This window comes from Mirounga leonina, unplaced genomic scaffold, assembly GCF_011800145.1.
Source record: "Mirounga leonina isolate KUSES-001 unplaced genomic scaffold, KU_Mleo_1.0 Mir_180, whole genome shotgun sequence".
Classification (NCBI taxonomy): domain Eukaryota; kingdom Metazoa; phylum Chordata; class Mammalia; order Carnivora; family Phocidae; genus Mirounga; species Mirounga leonina.
In genome coordinates, this window is record NW_023270469.1 from 899,242 (window position 1) to 912,896 (window position 13,655).

General features: G+C 60.3%; 1 protein-coding gene across 3 annotated transcripts in view; it reads left to right on the top strand.

Annotated features, from left to right (window-relative positions):
- CBFA2T3 (CBFA2/RUNX1 partner transcriptional co-repressor 3) overlaps positions 1 to 13,655 on the top strand; it is an 89,753-nt gene that overhangs the window by 45,078 nt on the left and 31,020 nt on the right. The window lies entirely within an intron of this gene.

Sequence of the window (13,655 nt, forward strand, 5' to 3'; positions counted from 1 at the left end):
TACATGGACTGTCCCAGGACACCTGTCACTACCATCTACATGGACTGCCCCAAGATGCCTGTCATTGCACATCTCTATTGACTGTCCCAGGACACCTGTCAGCATATCTGTATGGACTGTCCCAGGATGCCTGTCACCACACTGCCCACACACTAGTCCTCACTCGGCATATTGTGTGGCCTGGTCCTTCAGGCTCTTCTCTATCCATGTGAAACCTCCTTTTCTGCATTTCAGCAATCCTGGTAGTTAAATACCTGGCCGAGGGACCCAGCAGAGCACCTGGCCCTGTCTGGGGTAGGCACAATTTCTCTTTCTAAGTCAAGGTCATAGTTTGTACAGTGTCGGGCTTTGAGGTTGAGGACACAGGTCAGGGGGTGGCTGTGAACTGGACTTGACCTCACTCTAACATGTGTTTGGAGGGCTTTGTATCTGATTCTAGAAGGGGCTTAGACCCCTGAAGATGCTAGCTGGACCCCTTCCCTGTCTGGTGACCCTCACATCACAAAGGCCTTCAGCCCAATGAGACCCCCTGGGGCATGGCTACATATATGGGGTGTAGGGAACATAGAGGTAGAGGCCCCCATGTCACCAGCCTACCCAGGCCTGGCCTCTATTCTCCTCGTTCTCAATACCTGCAGCCCCAGGGGAGAGCCAGAGTTGGGGTCAGCAAGGGCACCACCCTACTTGCCCACTTGTAGGGATGGGTCCCTCAGGTCAACAAGGACGCAGAGCCTGGGAGGAGGGAGGCTGTGGTCCTTCCACATTCGAGGTGCTGGCAGGTCAGGCCGTGGCCACCAAGGAAGGAAGGTCCACCTGGCCCCTGTCACACACCCATGACCCTCACACTCAGCTCAGGCTCCTGACCGTGTGTTAGCAGCAGTGTAGATGGGCTGCTGGAAGGAGGAAGTGGGGAAGTCACATCCTGCCTGGCCTCAGTCTCCCCAGTAGGGTTTTTTTTAAATTGGTGTGGTAAAATACACAGGGCATAACATTAACCACCTTCACCATTTCTCAGGGTCAGTTCAGGGGCATTGAATACATTCACATTGTTGTGCAACCACCACACCATCCGCTTCTAGAACTTTCTCATCTCCCCTAACTGGAGCTCCATCCATCCCCAGTGCCACTGCCCACCGCCCCATCCGTTTCTGTCTCTATGGATCTGACTCTTCTGGGGACCTTGTGTAAGTGGAATCTCACAGTGTTGGTCTTTCTGAGACGGGCTGCCCTCACTCAGCATCGTGCCCTCCAGGTCCACCCATGCTGTGGCAGGTGTCCAAATAGCCTGCCTTGTGATACTTCACCGTGTGGATGGACCACATTTTTTTTACCATTCCTCTGCCGATGGACCCTTGAGCTACTTCCGTCCTTTGGCTGTCGTGAGGAATGCTGATGTGAACATGGGGGTGCAGACATCTCTTTGAGACCCCACTTTCCCTTCTCTTGTCTGTACACCTAAGTGGGATTTCTGGATCTTACTTAATGTTGCAGGAGCTGACGTACCACACCTCCATGGCCCTCAGCACAACCATCACCACCGTCTAGCTCCCAAACACAGTCGTCCCCCCAAAGAGAGCCTGTCCCCACTAGGATTCACTGCCACCCCCGCGTCCAGCCCCGATGACCACAAATCTGCTCCCACCTCAGTGGACTGGGTCGTGCGCCCTGTGGCCTCTGTGGCTAGCTATTCTCCCCTGTGCTTGGGGTCTGCTCATGTGGTCACCTCTGTCACACGTCCCTCCTCACAGAACCAACAGTGCTGACCGCTGGGTAGACACACCTTGTGCGCCCCTCCCAGCGCACGGGCTTCGGGTGGCTTCTCCCTCTTGCTGTGGCGGGTCCTGTGCTGTGTCGTTCGTGGGCCTGTCTTGTGGGGCGTGTGCCTTCAGGTCTCTGGGGGGCACACTGAGGAGAGGGATGGCTGGGCCATGTGGCCGCACACGGCTAACCCCTCCACTGGATTCTGAGGGACGAATTGTAAGAAGAGCTGTTGGAACAGGGCGGCCCGTCAGCGGGCACACTCTCGCCGCAGTCCCCGGCTCCACCGTCTCCCCACCCCGAGCTCTGCTCTCCAGCCTGGACCAGGGCCGTGAGCCTCGTGAGTTTGGAGGCCGCACAGGGAGGCAGCCTGGGGTCAGCTGGGGCGTGTGTCTTCAGCCAAACTCCCTCCTATGCCATTTCTCGGGGAGGCCCCTGCAGAAGGACCGGTGGACCTTCCGCTCCCCCAGCCGGTCTGGACACAGGGCGGAATCTGAACCCCCAGGTCCTGGCCAGGGTGCACGGTTAACTCCTCCCCATTTCTCCAGATCAGAAGACAGGGAGCTCTCGTGTGCCGCAGAAATCCAGTCCCTCCTTCCTGCCCTGACCTCCCACGACGGGGTTGGCATGCGGGCTCCAGGGGGCCCCCCGACTCACACGCACCCAGGAAACTGACCCCGGCGGGCGTCGCTGCTCCCGGGTGGCCTGGAGCCATGTGGCACGGAGCTGGGACGCATCATCAGTTAGAACACCAGGGTTAGGTGGTGCTTGCTCGTTGCTTTGACAAGTCACAATTGAGCACCTACTGTGTGCTGGGCACTGGTCCAGAGTCAAGCAGACAGACTGCTCCCCGCGTGGGCTGCTACTCTCTGGAGGGAGACAGACAATAAATGAAAGAGACAGGGATGTTTTCTCCTCCAGGGGCTCCAGGGAGGGCCTCAGGCTGGGCGGAGGTTGCTGTCTGGGCCAGGTCAGGCTTCTCTGGTGGAGGGGCGTTTGGTGGAGGCCAGCATGGGGACTGACATAGGGCTCAGCCAGCGCAAAGGCCCTGAGGCAGGAGCATGCCCAGCACATGTGAGGACCAGCCAGGGGGACTCGTGGGTGGAGCTGTGCACAGGATGGGGACAGGAGGGGACAGAGCCTGGTGAGGGAGTTGCCCTGTGGGCACGGAAGGCTTTGGCCGGTCAGAGGCGGCTTTAATACTGAGGCGTGAAAACAGCCTGTGTCCCGTGAGCCTGGCTCTGTGCTGGAGCACGTACGGGAGGTCCTGTGGCCCCGTGGGGTTCTGCCTGAGTCCCCACCCTCGGGACCACGCCGCAGAGGTCATTTTGTTCCTGAGGAAGATCCCGACACGGAGCTGCACCTTCCGGCCCGCAGGCCTCCAGGCCCACGTGGCTTGTGGGCCCAACAGGGACCCTTCGGCTTAACCAACCTCTCCGTGGGGCCCCCCCGGACCAGTCCCGCCGGTCCTTCCTAAATAAAGCTCTTTGGCCGACCACAGGCCGCCGGCCTTGACACACGGCAAATCCTTGCTCGGAATGTTTCCCAGGGCTTGGCCCCTTGCCCGCAGTGCGGCCGGAGGACGCGGTGGGGGGGCTTGCTTGTCCCTGAAACCAGCACGGCCGTGGGCAGACTGATGTTCAGAGAGCAGCCGCCCGCACGGCCCTCGGAGGGAGAGGTCTGTCCAGCTCTGCGTCGGAAGGGGAATTTGTGTGAGCCCGAATAACCCAGAGCCCAGCTGACGCTCACACCCGGCCGGTCGGGGCCTTGAGCGGCTGCCGTGCTGGTCGAAGCGGAGGCTCAGGGTGCCTGCCGGCCGGGCGCAATCATTCCCATTTCACAGCAGGGGGAGGGAGTCCTCCCTCCTCCCTCCTCACCCCGAGGAGCAGCCTGCCGGTGAGGGTGGGGCCCGGGGGCCTTCTGGAGGCTGGACCCTTGTCTTTCTACCCACTGCCCTTCTCCACCTGTCTCTTTAAAATATGTCACTATGGAAATTGTCACGCCGACCAGAGCGTGTGATGTGGGGTCCGGCCCGAGGGCTCACAGGAGACAAGGGTGCAGCGGCCCCAGGAATGCAGGGCAGCCCCCAGATGGATGCGAGCCAGACTCTGCACCTGCCACCAGGTGCTCCATGGGCCCTGCCCAGCCCATTGGGCCGGAGGGGAGCCCCGGGCCCGTCCCTGGCCTCTCTGAGCCTGGGGTTTCCCTGCTGTCGAAGGGGAGATGGCCTGCACCGCCTCGGGAGCCACCCCTTCAGAAAACCCCCCGGGGGCTGTTCTGACTCAGCAGGAGCCTGCCCCAGGTCCCCTCAAGCTTCTGTGACACCATTTGGTGGAACGAGTCAAAACACGCAGAAGGTTCCCGCTTAGGAGGCAGGCGGCGGGCCGGCCCCGCTCTCGCCTCCCCCAGCACAGCTGTTCCGGCTGCACCAGCCCCATTTGCCCGCCTGGCGCCGTCCCAAGGCTGGGGCAGGGGCGGCTGCCAACAGACACGGCCGTCGTCCCAGGGTTGGGGCAGTGTGGGCGCCGGGGCCCAGGCTCCTGCCCTCCCCGTGCCCCTCGGAAGCGGCCCAGCCTGGGGCTGGGGCAGGTGTGGACGCCGAACCCTGGGCTTGCCCCCAGTGAGCGCCCGCTGGCCAGCGGCTTCTGGCTCTCCCAGGACCATCCTCTGTATAAGCGTCAGCCCACTGCCCGTCTTACCATGGGATGCAGACAGTGCGACACTGCACTTTGGGGCAGAAATGTTTCTTGGGGCCAGAGGAGCCCCTCCTTCAGTTTCAGGCAAGGTCAGCCTCCCCGAATTCGTTCTTCACACAGAGAGGGTAAGTCTTGGCCCAAAGGCACCGCCCTCTCTGCGGCCCCCACGGCCTCTCTGGAGTGCACGTGGAGTCACTTGACCCTGAACCCATGCCCTGGGGTAGGGGTGGTGCCAGGACCGAGGGTCTTCTCCCTGCCGTTGTGTCCGCGAGAAACCACAACCAGTGGGTTTGGGCTCCTCCTCGTGACGGGGGGAGGCCCCCGCGTCTGGACCAGCCATGGCCAGCAGCGCTGCCAGTGAGGGACAGGCCTTGGGGACGGACTCTGCCTCCTGGCTGCCCCCAGAGAGCCGCTGGGCGTGGACACAGGCTGAGGCTCTGTGCAATGAGCCGGCGTCCGTGCGTGAAAACGGGACTCCCCTCGTCAGGACCCAGGCCGCCCCCGTGCTGTAGGGAGCCCCCTGCCCCCAAATGAGGTCACTATTATTAGATGCATTTTCTTGCTCACGTTGGGTAGAAGGCCCCAGAGCATCAGCCCAGATCCTTATGATGGCTGGTGCGTGTGGGAAGGAAATGGACGTTGCAGAGGGTCTGAAGGAGACTTTCACCCTGGGCTGAGGTCTGAGGGTGCAAGTCCCACTGACATTATGCAGGGCGGGTCCTGAGAAATGGGGTCTTGGGCCCCAGTAGCTCAGAGAAGCACCAGACAGCACACAGGAGGTCAGCCTGGAAGGAGAGGCAAGCAGGAAGCAGTAGGCAGAGAGACCTGTAAGAGAGCCCAGCATCCTCAGGCAAGCACCCTCCGTTTGTCAGGGAAGTGCTGAGGCCACAGCCGGCAAAGGAACAAGCCCACAGCCCGTGGCCAGGAGGCGGACACACGCTGGACCTCAAACCCGAAGGTTGTACCCACCCCCTCCCCAGCTGCTGCATGTCCGGGACATGCTGGGAGGCTCCTGTAGGTTTCCCCACCCCGTCTGCCAAACGGGGGAGACCAGGGATTTCTGGAGGAACCAGGTTGGGGCCCGTGTGGAGCTGCCCGGACTGGGTCGTAACCCCAGCTCTGTCCTTAGCTGTGTGCTTTGGGCGGTCACTTAACCCCTCTGTGCCCCTGGACGGAGTAACACGTTTTAAGTTTTCCTTATGGTTACTAAAGAACAGAACAACCTCACAAGCTGTCGGAAGGATTACACTCAGCACTGGCTGTGTCCCTGTCCTCCCTCCGTGGTTGGGACGGGATTCCAGGCCATGGCTTGTAGCCAGCGTCTCAGGGCTGCCAGCCGGCACCCAGCTTTGGGAGGGATTTGCCCTTGGGGATGGCCTGTCCATTGTGTATTGTTGGCCCACCTCCCCGAGAAGGCCCCCCAGGACAGGCAGCGGCACCCACAGATGGTAGGATAGGCAGAATGTTCTAGAACACAGTGAGCATCGGGTTTCCCACCTGTGGAGTAAGGGGTGGCCTGACATACACAGAGAGCAGGCCCACTGGGCTACACCAGTGCTCAGGGCAGACATGGCTAATCAATCTCTGTCCACACCAGTGCCCAGGGCAGACATGGCTAGAGGATCGTGGCCCTCCCTCCCTTTGAGTCAGCCAGAGCCCCCAGCCTCTTTCTCTTTCTCACGAGCGGCCCTGATGCCCACCACTTGGCTGCACTTGGCATGTGGGTGGAGACCTATGGGCCCCTCAGCCTGGACAGGCTCTGAGAGCCAGCCAGCTCTGACCATCTCAGCATCTACAAACCAGAAAACCCGGGGAAAGGGATGGGGCCACTGCTCGATAGCCACACGCATCTGTGGGAGGCGGGGTGTGCCGTTCTGGGTGGAGCGTGGACCCCGAGATGCCCCACGAAGGCTGTGGCTGTGGCTGTGGACGGTCCTGGGTCTGAACTCTCCCTGCTGGTGTGAGCCCCAGGACCTTGGACGTGCTGTGTCCTCCTATGTCAGTGCAGGGTCGTGCGTCCTCGGCCGTGTCCCTGAGCGCCTCCTGCACACGCGGGACTGGACAGGGCAGCAGGGCTGCATGGTTGCAAACTGTGGTGTTGGCTGTGGAGGGGGATGGTCGGAAGGGCTGGTGAGGGGTCGGGCTGGGGTCCCCACGGGGCGACTCCGAGCGGGCTCCAGGCTCCAGCAAGGCAGGCATAAGACAAATGCCCGTAAGCAGCGGCTAGCTCGGATCCCCCGAGCCGGGCCTTCCTGGGTGAGATCCAGGCCTGCATCCCTCTGGCCGCCTCCCTCCCCAGCAAAACGGGGCCAAGATCTGAGGGGGCGCCCTGAAGGCCCCTCCTCCCTCTCCCGTGACGAGGCAGAGTCGTGGGGCTGGGGGCAGCCTGGGGGGCAGGAGGGTGGTGGGGACAGAGGGCATGCGGGAGGGGGCTGCTCCTTCCTTGCTGAGAGCCGGAGCGCCCCGGGAAGAGGTGCCCACTCTCCAGCGCTGGAGCGGGGAATCCCGGCTGGCGCCGTGCCACCACCCCCCTGCCCCGCTCATCCACCAGGAGCCAGACACATGCCGGATCCGTGCCAAGCTGGGGGAGGGACCGCACTCGGCTTCCCCTACTCCCAGCCACCCTTTCCGCTGCCTGCGTGTAATTAACAGAGTAATTAAAAACAGGATGAGTTAATTGGCATTCATTTATGTGGCAGATGTTTTTAATTGAGGCAGGAAACAATTTACCTGTTTACATAAACAATGGCAAAGCCAGGCTTGTAAAACACATTTTTAAAAATATTTTCCTCCCCCTTCCTAAAAAGAATTGAAATCACTTGGTCTCCCCTGCGCCTCGGTGTGAGAGCGGAGCAGGCCCCGCCTCGAGGGAGGCCGGGCGGGGGGCGGCGCAGGAGGCTCATGCCAAGAGGAAACATCTGCTTAAAAGGTTTGCTTCCAGAGGAGGCTGTTTTCTTTAAATGCAGAGAGAGATGTTGTTCCCAGGTCGTGGGGACACTGGCTGCGGGTGGCGCCTCCCTAGGGGGCTCTGGGCAGCAGGGGACCCCGAACCGGCAGGCAGGGGTGGCACCCCTCTGGGTGGGGGGGAGGGGAGGGCCTCCCTCTGCACAGGCAGCTTTGGCGGCTGGCGGGGGTGGTGGGGCCGTGCCTCCGACGTGGGCACCAGGCACCAGGTTCAGGAACACGGAGTGGAAGTCCAGATTCGGGTCCTCGGCACGCGGCCACCTTGCTCGCGGCGCACAGCCCTAGAACCTTCCGTTGTCCCAGGAGGTCTCAGCGAAGAAGGGGGCTGCGTCGGGGCCCCAAGTGTGCTGGGGGGGCAGTGGCCAGGGGCTGGACCTTGTCCTCCTCCTCTAAGGGGTCTAAGACGAGCCAGCGCGCGTGGAGAGCTCCCAGGAGCGCCTTCGAGGGCGCGAGCGCTTGGGGGGTTGCCTGTTTATAGGTTGGTCCTAAGTTGGCGCTTACTGTATGCTTGGCAGCAGTGGTAAACCTGATACGTGCTTGCTTTTGCTTGGATCCCCTGTTAACTCTCCGAGGAAGAGTGGATTATCCCCGGGGTGCAGGGCTCCAGGTGAGGAGGCCGAGGCCCCGCAGCCCAAGCGTGGCCTCCAGGTCGTCTCTGGGGAGAACGCCCACGGAGAAAGGCTGGGCGTCGAACAGTGTGACTCGTGGGTGCCCGTGTTTGCCTTGTCCTAGAGGGTAAACCCACGCAGGAGTCCATATTCACGGAAGTGTCTGGAAATACCTGGAGGGCTCCCCGAGGACTGGCCACAGAGGCTGGGGAGGGGAGGGGACCCCTTTCCTCATCCCCGTCCTTGCTGGTGGAGCACTGCGGGAGCAGGGTTTCCCTACCTGCCGATGACAGCCCGTCTGGCGCCCGGCACAGGCTCACCCCGGGCACGAGGCGGACTTCTCTGGAAGTGGGTAGATAGGGGGTCTTGTGACCAGGTGGGAAAGCTTGGCTGGAGGTACGCGGAGAACGCACGGAAAGCTCTTTGCACTGAAAACGGGACGTGTGATGCCCGTTGGCAGCACCTTCGTGGCAGGAGTCCGGGCTGTGCCTTCTGGGTGACGTACACCTGGAATTTCTGGGACATTTTGACGGTTCCTGGGGCAAGAAGATGGAATGTTCCAGGATCCACCAGGGAGAGGGCCCTGGGAAGACAGTGTCCCAGAGCTCCCAGCTCAGGATGCCCAAGGAGTGTGACCAGCAGCTGCCTGGAGACAGGCTGGGTTCCCTCCCTCCTGGACGTGGTGTGAGGCCACCCTGCCTCCAGGCCTCTCCTGCATTGCGGGCGTTCAATCATAAAATCAACCACAGCTGTGGCTATCTGAGGAGGTGAGCAGGAACTCAAGCCCTGCTCCAGGGCTGTGTGACCTGGAGGCAGGACCTGAACCTCTCTGAGCATCTGGGAAGTGAGGACAGTGAGGGCCCAGGTCCCTGCAAGGCTGCCCTCCTGCCTTCCCAGGGGCTCTGCCAGAGGAAGCGTGACCTCGGCCAGGAACCCACAGACCCCCATGACGGCAGAGACAAGAGGACCACCCTGTGATGTCAGGGGTAGGAGCCCCTGGAGCCCTGGGGCTGCTGTCCCCAGGGTGGTGGGTCTTCGCAGGTCTCTGGGTGGGGCTGAGAGAGCCACAGGTCTGCCCCTTCCCGGGTCCTGGACCCACAGGTGCATCGAGGTGAGGCGGTGCGGGCGGACCCGCTGCAGCTCAGGCGCACCTGGGGGCGGGTCCCTCCTGCGTCCGTGGGGAGGGCGCATCAGTGCTATCCTGTGGCACGGCTGGCCCACCTGCGTCCCCACGCCCCGGCCCGTCCAGTGCCACCTCCTCGCACCTGCTCCCATTTGGGCATCTGCTTGCAGGGCGTCTCCGGGGGCCCCTCGGGTGCTGTCGGCAGGGGACGGTGTCTGCACCCCTTGGAGGCGACCGTGAGGCCCCGAGAGGCCACCGTGTCCTGGCGCCTCAGTCCGGTCTGCATTTCTGCCTCTCGTGGGCAGGGACAGGTGGAGCGGCTCCACATGGGTCACGGCCGTTGTGCGGCTGGTGCTGGTAGGAGCAGCATCTGCCACTTAGGAGAAAGGCTCTCGGTTGGACACGTGCAGGATAAAGCGCCAGACCCTAATTATTATTTAGCATTCATATGGGCAGCATTATTATTTAAAATTTTGGCAGCTTTCCTCTGGAGAGTTCAAGGTGATATGCAGCCAATTTGCACGTTTTTCAAACAATGAAAACACTTTTGGGATCAGTTAAGCCTTCCATGCGACTCCCCGCCAGCAGCCGACTCCTAACCACTTGGCAGGGTTTTCCAGACCCTCCACAGATGGCCTGGACCTCCCGTCCCGCCCTCGCGAGCACTCTCCGCTGTCCCTCCAGCTGCCCGGCTTCAGTTGCTGTGCCCTGAGCCTCTCTCCAGGTGTGCAAACCCCACAGCCGTCAGGCTCCAGCTGCAGCATCCCCTCTCCCTAGAAGCTTCTCTGGCACTGGACACCCCAGCCCACGGCGGGTCCAGGGCCGTCTGTGGCACTGCCCACCTCAGAGGGCGGCCTGGCTGCCCGACATCCATGGACCCGTGAGCTCCCTGGATTTCATCGATCCCTCTTCTGAGCAATCTGTGGGAGTGTTAGCCCTATATTAACTTACGTGCCGGCTGGTAGTTACCTGTCTGTCACTCATCATTACCGTCTCCTCCGTGGTGGGACATCTGATGCTGGTGGCTAGCAGGTAGTTTAAAAATAAATTGAGGGCGTGGTTTAAAAGGGGTGGTGGCTGGCTTGAAGGGAATGCAGACAGAAGGAAGGCTTGCCCCCTTTCTCCCCAAAGGCACCTTCTGATTCCTTTTAGAGATCCTCTGAATATATATTAGATCACCTTTATTTTTTTTTAAAGATTTTATTTATTTATTTGACAGAGAGAACAGCGAGAGAGGGAACACAGCAGGGGGAGTGGGAGAGGGAGAAGCAGGCTTCCCACCGAGCAGGGAGCCCGATGCAGGGCTCGATCCCAGGACCCTGGGATCATGACCTGAGCCAAAGGCAGACGCCCAACGACTGAGCCACCCAGGCGCCCCATTAGATCACCTTTAAAATGTTCCAGGGGTTTTGTGCAACCTTTCTTGGGGTCACACCCCACAGACTGCCTGTGCTGGCCCCTGCCCCGCACTCTGTCTCAGCCCCTCCTGGGAGACAAACCACTACTGGACTCTCCTGTTCGGATCTTAGTGCACGTGTCCTTTACCCTGGGTGGCCTTCGCTGACTTTCCTCCCCAGGCAGGTGAGGCACCCTCCTGGGGTCCCCGGCCCCCTCCCATTCTGTCCTAGCCAGGTGTGTGTGTGTGTGTGTGTGTGTGTGCAGAGCAGCTGTGGGGCATTCACTTAATGGACACATGCTTAATTGTCAGAGCAACATCACCCCCAGTGCGCAGATGAGGAAGCCAGGGCTCAGAGTGAGGAGGCTTGAAGGCCGCCCAAGGGATGAGGCCTTGAGCAGAACTCTACCTGTCCAACCCCAGAGCTGGGCTCTTTCCACTACTGCACAGATCTGTCTGTGAGCGTCCTGGGAAGGGATCATCTGCATCACGCTGAAGTCACAGCACCATCCATCTACCCACCCACACTTAGACTCCTCCACCCGTCCGTCCACCCGTCCATCCATCTGTCCATCTACCTGTCCACCCATCCATCCATCCACCCACCCATCCACCTGTCCACTCATCCATCTGTCTACTCATCCGTCTACCCATCCATCCACCCATCCACCTGTCCTTCCATCCATCCACCCATCCACCTGTCCATCCATCCACCCACCCATCCACCTGTCCACTCATCCATCTGGCTACTCATCCGTCTACCCACCCATCCACCTGTCCATCCATCCATCCATCCACCCACCCACCCATCCACCCACCTGTCCATCCATCCATCCACCCACCCATCCACCTGTCCACTCATCCATCTATCTGTCTACTCATCCGTCTACCCACCCACCCACCCATCCACCTGTCCATCCATCCATCCACCCATCCATCCACCCACCCATCCATCCATCCATCCACCCATCCACCCATCCACCTGTCCTTCCATCCATCCATCCACCCACCCACCCATCCACCTGTCCATCCATCCATCCACCCACCTCCCACTCACTCATCTTTCTATGTATACCCATCCACCCAGGCAGCCATGCCACCACATTCATTGTGGGAGGCACCACAGCCCAATCACACTCAGGTAGGTGTGCAAGTAAGCAGATGGGCACTTCCCCCTGGTGGCAGGCATGCATGGGGGGAGGGGAGGGGACTCCAAGAGCTCTAGGACTAGTGCTGGGCAAAGAGGGTATCCCTTCCTCCCACTGCCCCTCCCCCTAGGAGGCGGCCAGATGGCAGGGTGCCTCCCCCACAGCTCTTAGGGAACTGCTCTTGGCCGTGCAGCCCCAGCAGCTGGGCGAGGAATGTGCTTCCTTTGTGTGCCAGCCACAGGGTGAGGAGGCCCAGCATCTGGATCGTGTTTGCAGCCCTTTGGAGAGCATGGAAGGTTTTCATTCCAGCAGCTTTGAGCTCTCCACCCTCCCTTGACTTTTAACAATTTGCTTCATGCTGGGACGCTGTAAAGACTGGGATGCAGAACTATAGCAGAGCTCTGGTCTGAGAAGGTCTCACCGACCCCACTTGTTTGGGGTGGTTGGAGCTCTGGGCTGTGTGGCGCAACCAAAATCCCAGGCTCTTCTGGAAAACAGAGGCAAAGAACTTGCTGGCTCTTAACCGCTTTCTACCCAGGTGCCATGGTCACGTTCGTGTCTGGTCATTTTTCTGTGCCTGAGTTTGTTTTCAAGATAGAATTGCATGCGCTTGTCCCCTCTTGATGTGCATGGGTCACTCCTGTGTCATTAGATAGTGTTCCATGGGCTCATTTTTGGGAGTTAGTGGGTGTTTAAGTACCACACATGGAAGTCCACGGCTCGAACTCGCACAGTGTGCCAGGTCACGAACGTTGCCTGAGCTGCCCCGGGCCCTGGGCCCCTCGCGGTCTCTCCGTCAGGGCGACCAGCGTCCTACAGTCAGGGGCCAGCACCACTCGGCCTGTTTCTGAACTTCGTGTACGTGGAATTGCATGGCATGTGCTCTTGGGGTCTGGTGTCCGTCGCTCCGCTGTACATGAGCTTCATCCGTGTCGGTGCACACCGCTGTAGGGTGGTTTATTCCCTTGCCGTCTCGTATACCACGACCCATTGGCCCCGTCAGCTCTTGATAGATATCTGGATGGCTTCCAGTGTGGCCTTTTGACCAAGCGGCTGATGCGTATTCCTGTTCTTGCTGCTCCTGCCCCCGTGTCTGCACCCAGTGGTGCAATCGCTGTGGGGCCTGTGATGATGCGAGTAGATACTGAAAAACAGTTTCTGCGGCTAATGTCCCTACAGCACGATTTCTAAGTCTGCGTCGTATTGCGTCGACCCGAGAATTTCCTTAACGGGCCCTCTACCGGGGCCCCCCTGTTGTCACTCTCATAAGCAATGCGGTGATAAACGTTCTCGGAGGTAACTGTCTGCGTGTGTCCTTGCTGGTTTCCTGAGAATGCATTCCCTAAGGTAGGCGTGCCTGTTCACGCTGAGCCACCCCCGCAGGAGGGGTGAGGAGCAGAGAGGCAGGAGCCTCAGAGGCAACTAACACTTGCCATCTGTGTGATCTGATTGGCGCGATTGGCAGGCCCATTCCAGCTCCCACATGTTGTGGCTCTAAACACCCAAATGTATCAGTTAGCTATTTCTGCATAACAAACCACCCCAAAACTTAGCTGCTGAAATAACCACCGTTGTTTGGCTCACAGTTCTTTAGGCGGGCAGTTCTGGTCCCACTGGGCTTGCTTTTGGGTCTGTGGTCAGAGGCTCTGCTGACTGTGGCTGGGCCCCTCGCACGACTGGAGGCTGCCCCACGGGAATCCTCCAGCCGGCTGGCTGGACAGCAGAGCGGGCGCAGCTGACGCCTCTCCTGTCCAGGCTCAGAGTTGGCCAACATCACTTCCACTGCACCCACAGCAAGTCCCAGGGCCGGCCCGGATGCAGGGCAGGGATGTCTACTCCATGTCGAGTAGATGGGAAGAGCTGTGGTCGCACTGCAAGGGGCCTGGGTCATTTTGTGATGCATCCACCTCATGGGTGGAGGGAGGTCCCGGGTACCATAACCATGCTTATTGCTGTGGGACA